Source organism: Cryptomeria japonica, chromosome 7 (genome assembly GCF_030272615.1).
Source record: "Cryptomeria japonica chromosome 7, Sugi_1.0, whole genome shotgun sequence".
NCBI lineage: Eukaryota > Viridiplantae > Streptophyta > Pinopsida > Cupressales > Cupressaceae > Cryptomeria > Cryptomeria japonica.
In genome coordinates this window covers 304,052,631-304,067,923 of record NC_081411.1, presented here as the reverse complement: position 1 = coordinate 304,067,923, position 15,293 = coordinate 304,052,631, and positions in this window count along the sequence as shown.

Below are 15,293 nucleotides of genomic sequence, written 5' to 3'. Positions count from 1 at the left end.
ATCTTTCTTCTAGTAAGGATTCCTGCATCCTTATCACCTATGATCTGCTTGGGATCATGATTCAACTTGACATACTGAGGAATGGTCTTAAATAGTTATTCTTGCTTCTCTTCTTCATCCTCATCTTCATCAGTATCAGCATTCACCGGTTCAGGAACACTATTACTGGTACTCAGTTGACTGACAACCAGTTCCCAGAAGGTTGCAACTAGTTCATTTACAACTTGCTCACTACCGGTTTCCTCAGTTTTCTCAGAGGATTCATCAACTCTTACATTGATGCTTTCCATAATTCTCTAAGTCCTATTGTTGTAGCACTTGAAAGCTTTACTCTTGGTGGAATATCCTAGAAATATTCCCTCATCACATTTAGCTTCAAATTTGCCCTGATGTTCACTCCTCTTGATGTAACATTTGCTACCAAATACCTTAAAGTAGTTAACCACAGGTATCTTATCGGTCCAATACTCATAAGGAGTTTTATCCTTACCCTTTTTGATGAGTACCCGATTTATAGTGTAGACTGCAGTGCTCACCACTTCTCTCCAAAAGGTGTGAGCAACCTTTCCTTGAATCAACATGGTTCTAGCTACTTCAACCACCGTTCGGTTATTCCTCTCTGCTAGGCCATTCTACTATGGAGTCCAGGGGGCAAACAACTTTCTCTTGATGCCAAATTCTTCACAATACTTGTTGAATTCACTGGAAGTGAATTCCCCTCCTTGATCAGTTCTGAGACATTTGATCCTTTTACCACTTTCCTTCTCCACTAATGCTCTGAAAGATTTGAATTTCCCAAAAGCTTCAGACTTGTCTTTCAAGAATGTGACCCATATCATTCTTGAGCAGTCATGAGTGAGAATCATGAAGTACCTATCACCCTGCACACTTCTAGTTTTCATAGGACCACATAAATCAGTATGCACAAGATCAAGCAAGTTGTCAACAGTGAAAGATTTACCTTTAAAGGTTGAGGAAGACATTTTCCCCAATTGACATTCTCTACACAAGGTATTATCCAGTTTGCTCAGTACCAGCAACCCTCTGAGTGCCTTGATCTTACTAGCCTTCACAATGTTATCAAAGTTCACATGGCAGAATCTCCTATGCCATATCCAGCTATCATCAAGCTTAGCCATAAGACATGTACTTATATTTGCATTCAGATGAAATAGGTTACCTTTAGTCTACATGTTGGTGGCTACCAATTTACCATCTTTACCTTTGATTCTGCAAACTCCATTCTTGAATTGCAGAGTGAGGCCACTGTCATTTAGCTGGGCAACACTTAGAAGGTTGTGTTTGAGACCATCAACCCAGTACACATTGTCAGCACTACTCTTTCCATTCAAAGAGATGGACCCTCTGCCTTTGACCATGCATGGTGCATCATTGCCAAAGCAAACCACACCACCATCATACTCCTCTAAGGATAGAAACTTGCTCCGGTCACTAGTCATATGGTGAGAACAGCCACTGTCAATGATCCACTCATTGGAATCATCAAACCAAGAGACAAGAGCCTTCTTGTCTGCCACATCTTCCTTTACAACAACAAACACAATGTCTTCATTCTCTTCATCTTCTGATTCCTCATCTGTGACACCTTCATCAACTGCCACAAAACAATTTCTCTGGTTTCCCCCTTTGAATTTCTTGAACCTTTCTGGTTTATCCTTGTTGTCACTATTAGGACAGTTCATAGCAATATGTCCTATCCGGTTACAGGAGAAACATTTCAAAGGTAGCTTACCTTTGTATTTACCAGTTCCCTTTGAGAATTTCCTGGCAAGAAGTGCTTCAAATTCCATCAAAAACTCTTCATCCTTCATTTCTTTGCTCTAATTAGGTTCCCCACTAGTGCTAGCCTCTTTTCCTTTTTTGGAAGGTATAGCAGAGGCTCTAAAAGCTGATTCTATCTTTTGAACACTGCCATCAAAACTATTCAGCTCATAGGCTGTCAACTTGGCTATGATGGAGTCCAAGGAAACCTTAGACTTGTCTATTGATCTCAGCTCCTAAATAGCAGCAACCCTTATTGCATAGACTGGCAACAGGGATCTCAAAACTTTACTTACCACAATGGAATCTTCTATTTTGCCACCTGCACTCTTTATTTCTCCAACAACTATTTTGATTCTTATTCCATACTATTGAATGGTCTCTCCTTCAACCATCTACATGTCTTCAAACTTCCCTCTCAGGATTTCTTCCTTAGCCTATTTTACATGCTCATCACCACCATAGATATTTTCAAGAGCATCCCATACCTCTTTGGGATTTGCCTTGTCCTGAACATCAATAAACTCAATGTCAGATAGACTACTAATGAGGGCTTCCATGACTTGCCCATTTTCTTGTATCTCTCTCTTTTGGTCATCGGTGAGAGTACTGGTAGGAACAACATATACACTTTCAACATAGCTCCAGTGTTGAACACCCATGCTTTTGATGAATATCTTCATCCTGTCTTTCCATATACCAAAATTTTCCCTGTTAAACTTTGGACCTTCCCTCTTCATCATTTGACTAGGATCTTTTCCTCAAGTAGTTAGGCTTACAACACAGAGGACCTGGAGGCACTTTGATACCAATTGATAACTCAATGATGAACCACTAGTACCAAACCGATACTGAGAGGGGGGGTGAATCAGTACAAACACAAATACGGTCCAAAACCGGTTTGACAACAAATACTCCAAATGACTGACAAACAAGGGTACCAGTAAAACAGAGTGCAACCGATAACATCCAGTATAGCTCAACCAGTCATGAACTGGTCACTCAACAAGCTTTCCTCTTAGCTCAATACTACAGTATCATTATATTCTCATGCATAAACAAGTAAACTTAACCACCAAATCTTCACAACAGTGAGTTCAATATGTTTTATAGACAGGCATAAAACATAGAAACTTCATGTGCTTAATAGGTCAAACAAAGCATCACAAGACAAAAGCATTTCACATGACACACATATTTTTCACGTGGAAACCCAACTAGGAAAAACCACGGTGGGGATGAATACCCACAAGCTACTTTTTGAACTCTTTAGAATTCTGCTTTGTTAGGAGCCTTGTTCGGTTAAGGAAATTACAATAGGTTCTGGTAGGAACCAATCTTCTTAGGGATCACCCAGTTAAGGGATACCCGGTTAAGGGTTAAACGTGGTAGGGTCACCTTGTTAGAGGATTTCAAGAACTCAATAGTTGAAAGGATCTCCTAAGCTCTCTAGCATCTCATAACTCATTAGCCTCGAGTTACCTGGTTAAGGGATTTGAATCAAGCCGGTTAAGACCACCCGATTTAAGGGATTTTGAATCAAGCCAGTTAAGGCTACCCTGTTAGGGGATTTTACAACTGTTGAAGTGGTTAGAGATCAACAGGCATTACAATGATTTGTTAACAACACTCAATGCTAATGTAGATCCATTTAGGCTCCTCTTTCCTTCTATACATTCACTTTGCAAGTATCTCTTCTCTCCTTTGGTCTGGCAAGAATCACGTATCACTTCCCTTGGATACACACTCACAAATTTTGCCAACAATCTCAGAAAGAAACACAACATTGACCTTATAGGAAACATACAGGTCGGTAGCAAAAACCCTAAACCCTAAACTTGTTAGGTTAAGAAATTCAAATGGTTCGATCCTGACTGCTGAATCATACTGCATTAAATGCAACAATCTTGAATTGATCTCAAGACATTCTCCATCGTCCATTATCCACCGATTTCTTGGCGGCTGATAGCCCATCACGCGTTATCACCGTTTGACTGACTTTGCACATTCTCGAGGTAGATAGGAATAGTCTTCTTCATGGAAGATCCTTCATGCGCACAGAGCTTATGTGGCAACACGATCTGTCCTCCATCATACTGCTAACTCATCACACAAAGATCACAAACTTGAGGTACTCCAACCGGAAACCCCAAAGTGGAAGCTACCTACCAATCGATAGTCATACAATGCTTCCATGTGTCGGTTCCCATAACTACATGCCGGTTCACCTTGAACAAATATGCCACTTCACTTTGGCATATAAACCGGTTCATACATATGCCAGTTCCTCTCTCTATTCACCTATCACATGTGCGGGTTCACACTATGTCTCATATTGACATCAATGACAACATAGAATATCATTATGTCTTCATGTTGGTTCACATAATGCCAACATTCTCCACCGTTTGCAGAGACTTCACACATTCTCGAGGTAGATAGGATAACTCTCCTTCATGCAAGATCCTTCATGTGCATGAGGCTAACATGGCAACACAATCTGATCTCCATTATACTGCTAACTCATCACTCAATGCCATTGGTTGAATCACACAGGCTCGAAGCACTTCAACCGAAAACCCTGAAGCTAAGACTGCCAATGGGTAGTCATACCATATTAAACCTTGATAGAAAACATTCCATATATCGGTTCACCTTTTAATATACTGGTTCACTTGAACAAACATACCAGTTCACTATTTCACATATACCGGTTCTCAAGAGCATACCGGTTCACTTTGCCAGCCGTTAAACTTCAATAAACCAGTTCACTCTTTAGCATATTACCGGTTCATTCTTCAGCATATTGACACCAATGACAACACAATATCATCATGTCAACATACTCTGCACATATGCCAACAAAATCCACTATATTCAGTTGCTAATCAGATAAAGGATTGAATACTAAATGGATTGATTGATTATTGTGGGGTTTTTCCTTTGTTTTGTAAGTTAAAATGCTAAAATAGGTAAAGTGCTAAAAATTAAAGGCAAAATTGAGAAAACATCGAGCTACAGATGCAGGATTTTCATGTGCACCTCGATTTGAGAAGTATAAGCCGAGTCAAATGTGGACCTCAAAAAAGATTCTAAAAAGCCAAGACCATGATGCAACACCATGGTCCTCTCGAAAAGGGTTGATTCATCTCTGTGAATGAAGCCTGTTCTCAAGAGTACAACTCCGTACCTATTCGTACACACAGAAAAAAAAAAAAAAAAAAAAAAAAAAAAGGGAAATAGGTTTGGAATAGGGGCTTACCTTAGGTCAAACCCCGGTTTTGAAATTAACCATGAAATTGAAATAAAAATAATTGAAATGTCTGTAAGGAAAGGTTCTCCTTTTGAGAGAGATGCTGAATTATGACAGAAAATTGAACAATGATACCTCCTTGTGAAGTTTTGCTTGCCTCCACATGGCACTAGGGTTTCATGAAATGGGATGTAGATCTCCACTTCAATGCTTGATCCTTGAATTTATTTTGGGGCAAGGATCAAGTGCCTTATGAATGCCAAATGTCACAAAGTGATGCAATATGGAAGGGGCATGAGCATAATCAGGTCCCAAGAAGGCCAAGGGGCGCAAATGCTAAGGTAAGGACCTAATGCAGTCGAAATTGCAAAGGGGTGCAATTTTAGGATGCTACATTTAGCCCCCAATTTAGTGGGAGTATGAAGTTAATCATACTCTTGATAAAGTAAAAAGGATTCACATTGAAAAACTTTCACCAAGTCATCAAGGAGGCAAGATACACCAAGCCCCCAGTGGACTTTAGGATCTTACAACTTCAATGATAAGGTAAAAGGTAAGATCATGAGAGGGAGAAAGAGAGAACCATGACTATGAACTAGTAAGGTTCTCTCACTATGAGTCATGAAAAGAAACAATACCAAAAATTAAAAAGAAAAAGACAAAGTTTGCTAAGTAACTTTAAGTATAAAGATATGCAATAGAGGGAATAATTGAGCAAAGTGTATTCCCTAACGTTAAAGCAACTGTGTACACCTTATCGAAAGAATTTTTTTTAAGGTAGGATACACCCAAAAAGACAAGCATGTTATCACAATAATTTATCCCCAAAGAGAGGAAAAATCAAAGGATAATGATCACAAAACACAAAGCACATGATCGTTTCACTTAACTTTGGAGTTAGTATGTTTTTTTATAATAACCAATGTATATCATGTGTATATATATGCATATAATTGTCCTCATCCTCCAAAGAAATGAAACCACCATGGAAGAAAGGGACACATGTACCTTTTGAGTCAACATGGGAGAGACCAAAAGAGATCTCAATGCTTTGTATTATCCTCAAGTAGACAACACTAGGGGGAAAAAATAGAAGAATTGAGTGACAAATAGAGGAAGGTCACAAACAAGCAAGAGAGGAGAGAGGGAGAGAATCTACGGTGCTAATGCAGCTAATCGAACACATCATTTGCCCCCCAATCTTGCTCATCATTATTTCAAGAATATGGACAACATGCAAGAAGAGGGACATCAAGCACAATATATGGAGCTATCACAAGTTCCAAACAAGGACCATGCTTTAGGGTAAGTGCACAAAGATGGTGGTCAAAAAGGGGGGTATAAGTGGACACTTTTTTTCTGAAATTAGGTGAACCTGAACTTGGAGGCAAAATTTAAAAGTCATCCACTCAAGATTTGAAGATAATAAAACAACAAATATTGTAGTACTCTGAATCTAGTTTCTAAACTACTAAACTTTTTCAAAATTGGATAAGATTAAGGGGGTCAAATCCTTCACGCACGAAAAAATGACCCTAATTTTTTTTGAAAAACATAGCATAGTGTCTGACATGCGCATCAAAAAAGTCATAGTTAGATTTAGTATTTTGACAAATCCTTTGGCATAAAGATATTTAAGAGTGAGCACTAGAAGATGTGTAATTTTTTGTAATTTTTTGCTGAGTATTTTTTTTTAATGATCTTTCCAATCGAGCACATCTTGAAAATTAGGTTCCTATTCATGCACGAAGCATAAGTTGCACTAAACAAATCGAAAATACATTTTTTTTTTTAAATTATAAAGAATCAAGTGCACTACAATAATATATAAAGTTTTTTAAATTTGGATAAGTATATCAAAAGTTATTCAAAAAATGGTGCACCTATGTCTGTGAGAACTATGGAGACACTGGTAAAAGAAATTCAATAATAATATGTTATTATTGTTCAAATTGAAAAAAATTTATATGGTTATAAAGCTCAGAAGATGGGTGAAAATATGGTGGAAATTTTAGAAATACCCACTTTATGAAGTGCAAACCTGATGATGAAAAAGTCGATAAACCAAGTTGATAAAATAAAACACATCAAAAATGAGAGAAATGGAGGGAAATCAAACTTCCAAACTGTAGCTTTGTCATCCAGGGCTATTTACAAGCCTAAACAGTCAAAAGCGTGTATGGGGTACCTATAGTGTAAGCAGCACGTACGCGCTATTGTATAATATGATATTCTATATATAATATGTGTATATACATATAATATATGTGTATATGGTGAAAATGGATAACAAATAACAGCAATATTGAAAGACTAAAATGGATTCAACCACCAAACCCTAGCCTAACAATGAACAAAGATCCACCATAACATATGAAGATAACCTAAGACAATGCAAATAACTCAAAATCACAAAGATTATACCATCACATGTCCACTAGGGTTTTGATCTCCATTCTTCCTATCTCCATTGATCTTGTTTGATATGCTTGCTCTCAGATTTTTTGTATGCACAAGAGCTCAACAAAGAACGGAATGTGGTTGCAAGTAGAATTGTAGTGTAGTCAATTGATCAAGTAGTTAGGGTGCTTGATTAGGGCATTAGGGTTTGACAATGAAGAAAGCATCTCCTTAAATAGAAGACACAATATGAAATGGAGGGTTAAGATTGAGAGGTGTAAAAAGAGAGGTCGGCTAGGATTAGAGGGTAGGTATGAGAAATACCAAAATAATGAAAGGGGTAGGTAGTGTATGAATTAAGAGATGAATGACATGTGTCATGTGTAGAAAAAGACTAATGAATTAATTAAATAAATAAAGATTTATTTAATTAATAGAGGAAGTAGGATAATTAAATAAATAAAATATTTATTTAATTTAGGAAAGGGATAATTTAAATAAATAAATGTATTTATTTAAATGAGAAATGAGGCTAGAAGAGGATAAATGAATTAATTAAATAAATAAAAATTTATTTAATTAATAGAAGAATTAGGCTTAGATAATTAAATAAATAAAATATTTATTTAATTAAACATGACAATTTTAGGTGTCTACATTTTGCCCCTCTTTGAGACAATGCGGCTTGTCGCGTTGTTTCAAAGAAAATAAGATGAACTGATACAGAGTTGCCCCAGTATGGGAATGATATGCCCCCTCGAGAGATTGGATGAAAATGTCTGAAAAGATTGCAGACAATCTCTCGATAAGAAAGATAGGATGGAATGGCAGGATAAAGTGACAAAGTCACGGGATGAGAAAGACTGACTCAGGAAATGACGGCCAGGGCTAGGGTAGGCTATAAGATAGACCACGGGGGAAAATACATCCTCATTGTCATCCACACCCTTAGAAGATCACAGTGCAGAGCGAGAAAAGAGCAGCAGCAGTCAGCAGCGATGGCTTCCATCCATAGATTCGACCGTGTTCACCGATTCCAGAGGCCAACGGAGGCAGGAGAGCCAGTGAGTACCACAAAACCTCCTCGTACTTTGATGCATTTATTATTGTCATGAATTCATACTAGGTAATGTAATAAATGCGCATTTATGTCAAGAAAATGTGTTTGTGTCCAAAAATGCGAATTTGTGTCTTCCAGGTCAAATCGGCAGTTATGTGATGAACATACGTTGTCGATTGGATAAGCTGCTGAGAGGATACACTCAAGAAGGTCCTCTAGGGAAGACTAAGATAGATCAAGGTACTTTGTGATGAACAGTGAGTACCAAGATAGAGTACTTTGTGATGAACAGGGAGTACTAAAATATGAGCAGCACTTTGTGATGAACAGGGAGTGCAAATGTGAGTAACACTTTGTGATGAACAGTGAGTGTCACACACATAGTACTTTGTGATGAACAGGGAGTACTACTAGGATAGATAGCAACACTTTGTGATGAACAGTGAGTGTCACTAGGATAAATAGCTATGTGCATTTAGATAGCGAGTAGCATTTTGTGATAAACAGTGAATGCCACTATGACTGACATGATTTGATTTGCTTGACTGCAAGAGTACTTGCCGATGCTGAAGTCACGGGAGAGATTCCCATCAACTAAGAGGTTGCGACCTGAGTTGACAGTCGAGGACTGAGCTGCGATTGAAGTTATGGGATTGAGATACATTCTGTATGTGCCTGAGTTTCGGGTGAACATGGGATTGTTGACTGCACTGGCTGAGAGATGGCACTCAGAGACTTGTAGTTTGCATTTGCCGATGGGTGAGATGATAGTCACCTTGGAGGATGTATATAGGATTCTACGGATACCGATCGATGGGGAGTTAGTACCCTATGATCGAGACGGAGATAGGGATGCACTGAGATGAGTGTTCTAGGATCCAGGACTAGAGATGAGGGTGGGACATGTGGCATGGGATACCATGACATGGACAGGATTAGCACTACCAATAGTGTTGACAGGAGTTATCAGTGGGTTCCTCTGTCTGGATAGGATGACACGAGGGGTGACTGCAGGGGACACAGGGGCCAGGAGAGTTGATCTTGGGGTGGGTCCTTTTAGGGCTTAAACTCCGTCGAGGCCAGGTGGCTTCGAGGGAGGGAGTTCATCATAGCCTTAGAGGGCTCCCTATGTATCAGTATTGTACCATTTTTGTATTGTAGACACCTGCGGGTGATTTTGTAGCCATATGATTCTTTTAACATCATTGTATCATGACACTTTTGATTATATATGAGAGATGATCCATTTTTGCGGCAACTATATGCATGTGTACCTTATGTGATGAGATGTTCTTATGTGATACATGTTTTATGATATGGATGCTTATATGATGCAATGCAATATATTTTTGTTCTTTTATGTTGTATATGTGATGCATGATGCAAATGTGAATGTATGTAATGCAAATGAATATGATAATGCAAATGATTATTTACATAATGAAAATGTGAGATGTGCTAACATGTGTTGTATGCAGGATGTGATGCAAGTGTGATATCTATATGTATGTATGAAATGCTTATATGTGGTGATGCAGGTGCAGCTACATGAAATGCAAATGTTTTTGGTGTGTCATTATACTCAGTCATGTGATAGCGGGCTACGCGGACTCGAGAAGGACAATGGAAGTCAATCAAGAAAGGGGGATGGAAGACAGAAGATATGAACGTGAAAGAGATTCTTGTGCATTATCATCATTGAGCTTTATTATGGCAGAATAGGTTATGACAATCGAGGCATTTGTTCGGCCCAGAAAGTCATTGTACCTGTTTGCATGGAGATAAGACAGTCACAAACAAGGAATGCCCCAGTTTATACTAGACTCACAGTGTCCTCATATCCTTGGACAAGTCATAGCATTACTAAAAGACAATCCACAAATAGCAAATGCAAATAGGTGACGATATCCCATCCTCGCCTTTCTAGTCAAAGACATCCTGGAGATAGAATCTCTAGTCAAAGACATCCTGGAAAAGCTAAAAGACATGTCACCAACAAGAGATGAAATCAAAAGAAAACCAAGACTCGACACCAACATCCACTGTAGTCCTCAAGTTTAGTGTCTCTTGTCACTTATTTAAGTCTTATTCGATTGTGGTCACAATGTTCACTTTCACAAAAAGGATAGATAGCACTGAACCATATGTTGTCTGAGTCTGTTGAAAGATTTGATTTTGTTGAAGCCCATTGTTGCTGCTGTGTCTCATCTGAAACTGGCTGAACCCATGAAACTGATACATTATTGCGGAGAAGATGAAACTTTATTGCGGATCTGTGATGCAAATGTTGCTTTATTGCAGATTATGCGAATAGACTGAAGGAAGCTGGAAGAAACTGTACTCCTCGAAACATGAGATGTTCTCAGTTCCACACCCATCACTAGACGTAGGAATTTGCCTTAGCCACAGATAGGATCTGATTTATTATGGATGGAAAGGGAGTGAAAAGGGAGGGTTATGGATGGCTAACCAATCTTAGGTAGATCAATAACAAGCCATGATGGGAATGGGTAAGTTTATTGTGAGCGAATAAGTTGTGAGTGTGTGCAAAGTGAAAGGATGAAAGTGAATCCTGAAGGAGGGAGGAGCAAAGTCCCTACGCATGGCGCTGGTGACCCAGTTTTCACCATGGTACTTGCCCAGGGCGCCACCGAAGTGGTTTTCACTGTTGGACGAAATTATTTCTCTTTACTTTTTTCGATTTTTCAATTTTTTTGTTGTCACAAGGCGCCTGTTTGCCAGGTTTTCACCAAGTAACGATTTTTTTTGTTTTTATAATTTTTTTGTATTTTTTAAATTGTTTGATTTTTTTTGTATTTTTGCATTAGGATATTCCGAAGAGCTTATGTGTAGAACCTGCGAAGATGCATGCTGTTGATAGGATCCTCCAAGGGTTCACCTTCTATAGTTGAGAGCTGATATGCCCCAGATCCATATACTGCTGTGATGATGTAAGGACCAAGCCAGTTGGGTTCAAATTTTCCCTTCTTTTCTCTATCTTGCTGATTCTTGGGGTTCTCTCTGAGGACTAAGTCACCTACCTCAAATGTGCGAGGCTTGACCTTGTGATTGTAACTGCGACTCATTCGTTGTTGGTAAGCCTTGAGATGATTAAAAGCAATGTGTCGTCGTTCCTCCAGCAGTTCTAGTTCTTGTAAGCGAGAGACCCTGTAGTCTTCATCGTTGATTATGTTTCTTAAGGAGACCCGTAAAGAAGGTAACTCGACCTCAATAGGCAAGATGGCTTCAGCGCCGTAGACAAGTGAGTAGGGTGTAGCTCCTGTAGGTGTGCGGACACTGGTACGATAGGCCCAAAGTGCGGGATTGAGTTGGACATGCCAGTTACGGCCAGCGTCGTCGACTGTCTTTTTAAGTATTTTGAGAATTGTTTTGTTAGACGCCTCAGCTTGGCCATTACCTTGGGGATAATATGGTGTGGAGAAACGATGGGAGATATGGAAGCGCTCACAGAGTTCACGAACATCCTGGTTCTTGAAAGGACGCCCGTTATCGGTGATAATGGAAGTAGGAATCCCGTATCGGCAAATGATGTAGTTCAGGATGAAAGTAGCGATTTGTTTCCCAGTAACTTGTGTGAGAGGCACAGCTTCAATCCACTTTGTGAAATACTCTGTGGCTGTGATAATGAATTTATGTCCATTGGAAGAAGGAGGGTGAATCTTGCCTATGAGATCGAGTCCCCACTGACAAAAGGGCCAAGGAGATGCAAGTGGCTGTAGTTCTTGTGCTGGTGCATGTATAAGGTCTCCATGAATTTGACATTGCTTACACTTCTTGACAAACTGATATGCATCTTTTTCCATAGTAGGCCAGTAGTATCCAGTCCTGATGAGTCTCTTGGCCAAGGTAGGACCACTAGTATGCGGACCACATATCCCTTCGTGTACTTCTCGTAACGCAATCTGAGCTTCGTCATTCTCTAAACATCTAAGGAGGGTGCCATCTAGACCTCGTCGGTATAGGATATCAGCTAGGATAACGTATCGGGAGGATTGGCGAATGAAGGTGCGGCGTTGGTTGTTCGATAAATCGAGAGGTAAGATATTGTCGCGAAGGTATGTGAATATGGAACCATATAACTGGGATTCAGGACCAACAACACATATCATTTCCGTAGGAGTGATCTCATATGACGGAATCAGCAAGTTGTCAACCAGGAACTCATAGCGAGTCTCATTTTGCGGTAAATCAATGAGCGAAGCAATTGTAGCCATGGCATCAGCAGCACGATTCTGTTCTCTTGGTATCTGCTCAAACTCTATCTTTGCAAAGTGCTGTTTCAGATCATCTACCAGTTGTTTGTAAGGTATTAGCTTTTCATCCTTTGTTTGATAATCATCAGTTGCTTGACGGATGACAAGTTGAGAATCGCCAAAAACACGAAGTTCCTGGATCTTCCACTGAACTGCAATTCTTAGCCCCGTTGTTAATGCCTCATATTCCGCTATATTGTTGGTGCAAGGAAATGATAAGCGGTATGACTTTGGTATAGAATCACCTTGGGGAGTTATAAAGAGTATACCCGCTCCTGCCCCATGCTGTGTGTATGAGCCGTCAAAGTATAATTGCCATGGCTTTGCAGGTGATATCGTTAGAATGGACTCATCTGGAAATTCTGACTGTAGAGGAACATCATCTATCATGGGAGCATCTGCCAATTGATCTGCGATGGCTTGTCCTTTTATGGCTTTTCTGTCCACGTATTCAATGTCGAATTCACTCAAAATCATTACCCACTTGGCCAGCCGCCCAGTAAGTGTAGCTTTGTTGAGAAGATATTTTAATGGATCAATTCTGGCAATCAGCTTAGTCTTGTGAGTGAGCATATAATGTCGTAATTTTTGTGAAGCGAAGACCACAGCGAGACATGCACGCTCAATTGGTGTGTAGTTTAGCTCATATCCCACCAATGTGCGACTGATATAGTAGACTGCTTTTTCCTTGCCGTCAGGTATTTGCTGTGCTAGGAGTGCCCCCAGTGCTGTTGGAGTAGCTGATATGTAAAGTAGCAATGGTTGATCTTGAATTGGTGGCATCAAAACTGGCGGGTTCAAAAGATAGTCTTTGAGTGCCTGAAAAGCCTGTTGACAGTTCTCATCCCATTTGAACTTGATGTTTTTGTGTAGCAGGTGCTGGAAAGGATTGCACTTATCTGCAAGTTGTGCTATGAATCTTCGTATGGACTGGAGTCTCCCTTGTAAAGACCGAAGTTGACTGATATTCTTGGGTGGCAGCATGTCCAAGATAGCCTTGACCTTTGCTGGATCAGCTTCTATTCCTCTTTTAGACACAATGAATCCTAGGAGCTTCCCGGAGGTTACTCCAAAGACACATTTTTTTTGGGTTTAATCTTACCTTGTATTTTTCCAGCCTATCAAAAGCAACTGAAAGTATGTCCAAGTGTGTATTTCTGTCTATTGATTTAACCAAAAGGTCGTCAACATAATCTTCCACCGTTATATGCATGAGATCATGGAAGATAGTAGTCATGGCTCGTTGATACGTGGCACCTGCATTTTTCAGCCCAAAGGGCATGACATTCCAGCGGAAGGTTCCCCATGGACAAGTGAATGATGTTTTATGTTGGTCTTCAGGTGCAATCCTGATCTGATTATATCCAGAGAATCCGTCCATTAAAGATAACATTTCATGGCCTGCTGTGAGATCAACGATCAAGTCAATGTTTGGTAATGGGAAATCGTCCTTTGGACAAGCCTTGTTGATATCTCTGAAGTCTGTGCATATTCGAATGCTGCGATCTGGTTTGCTGACAGGTACTAAATTGGAAATCCATTCAGGATAATCAATTGGGCGTATGAATCCGACATCCAATAATTTCTCCAGCTCTGCCTTGACTAATAATGCCACTTGTGGATGCATTTTCCTCAATTTCTGTTTTACTGGTTTTGCCCCTGGTTTGACTGTTAAATGATGCATTACTAAATCGGGGTCTAGTCCAGGCATATCAGCATAAGACCATGCGAAGTTGACTTGTCGTTCCTTAAAGAAGCTTATGAATTTTGCTCTCTCGGTCTCTGTCAATGATTGAGCCAAAAATATGTTGTGTGGAACCTCTGTTGTACCAATGTTTGTCTTTATAGTCTCCTCTACCAACATGGATGATTTTTCCTCGTATGATGCTGGGAGAATGTCAAGCCTTCCATCTTCGGGTGCCTCAGAGAGGTTTTCACCCTCAGATACATCCTTTCTTTTTACTTTTTTAGAGTCAGATAGCGCCACAGTGTGGTTTTCGCCATAAGACCCTTGTTTTGTTTTTATTTTCACATTTTTGCGACTAGAAGGCCCGACACCCTCACCAAAGTATGCCATGTTATTAAGCTCTATGGCGTATCCTGCTTTATGGTCTCCAAGAGGAAGATCATCGCGAATGCCAAGATAATCAACAATAGCTTCGTCATTTTGAAATGTATCAAGCTGTGGTGATCCATCCTGATCCCAGTCAATGAGTTGGGGGTGAACGAGGGGAAGGTCTTTAGTGTTTTTAGAGTCCGCAAGGCTAATAGTGAAGATGTGGTTATATTCAGGTATGTCAAGGTAGTCATCAAGGTCGTCAATGGCACTCTCCTCATCAGTGTCGATCGTGAGTGAGTCCAAATTATCATCACTAGTAGCACCCTCAGGGACAGGTGTCCTTATCCTATGTGATCCTGACCTAGGGCCTTGAAACGAAGCTTGTGCGGGATCCTTATGGGTCGGTTCTTGACCGACTCTGAATTTCTTGTAAAACTCCTCCTCCTCTGTAGGTTCATCTGGCTC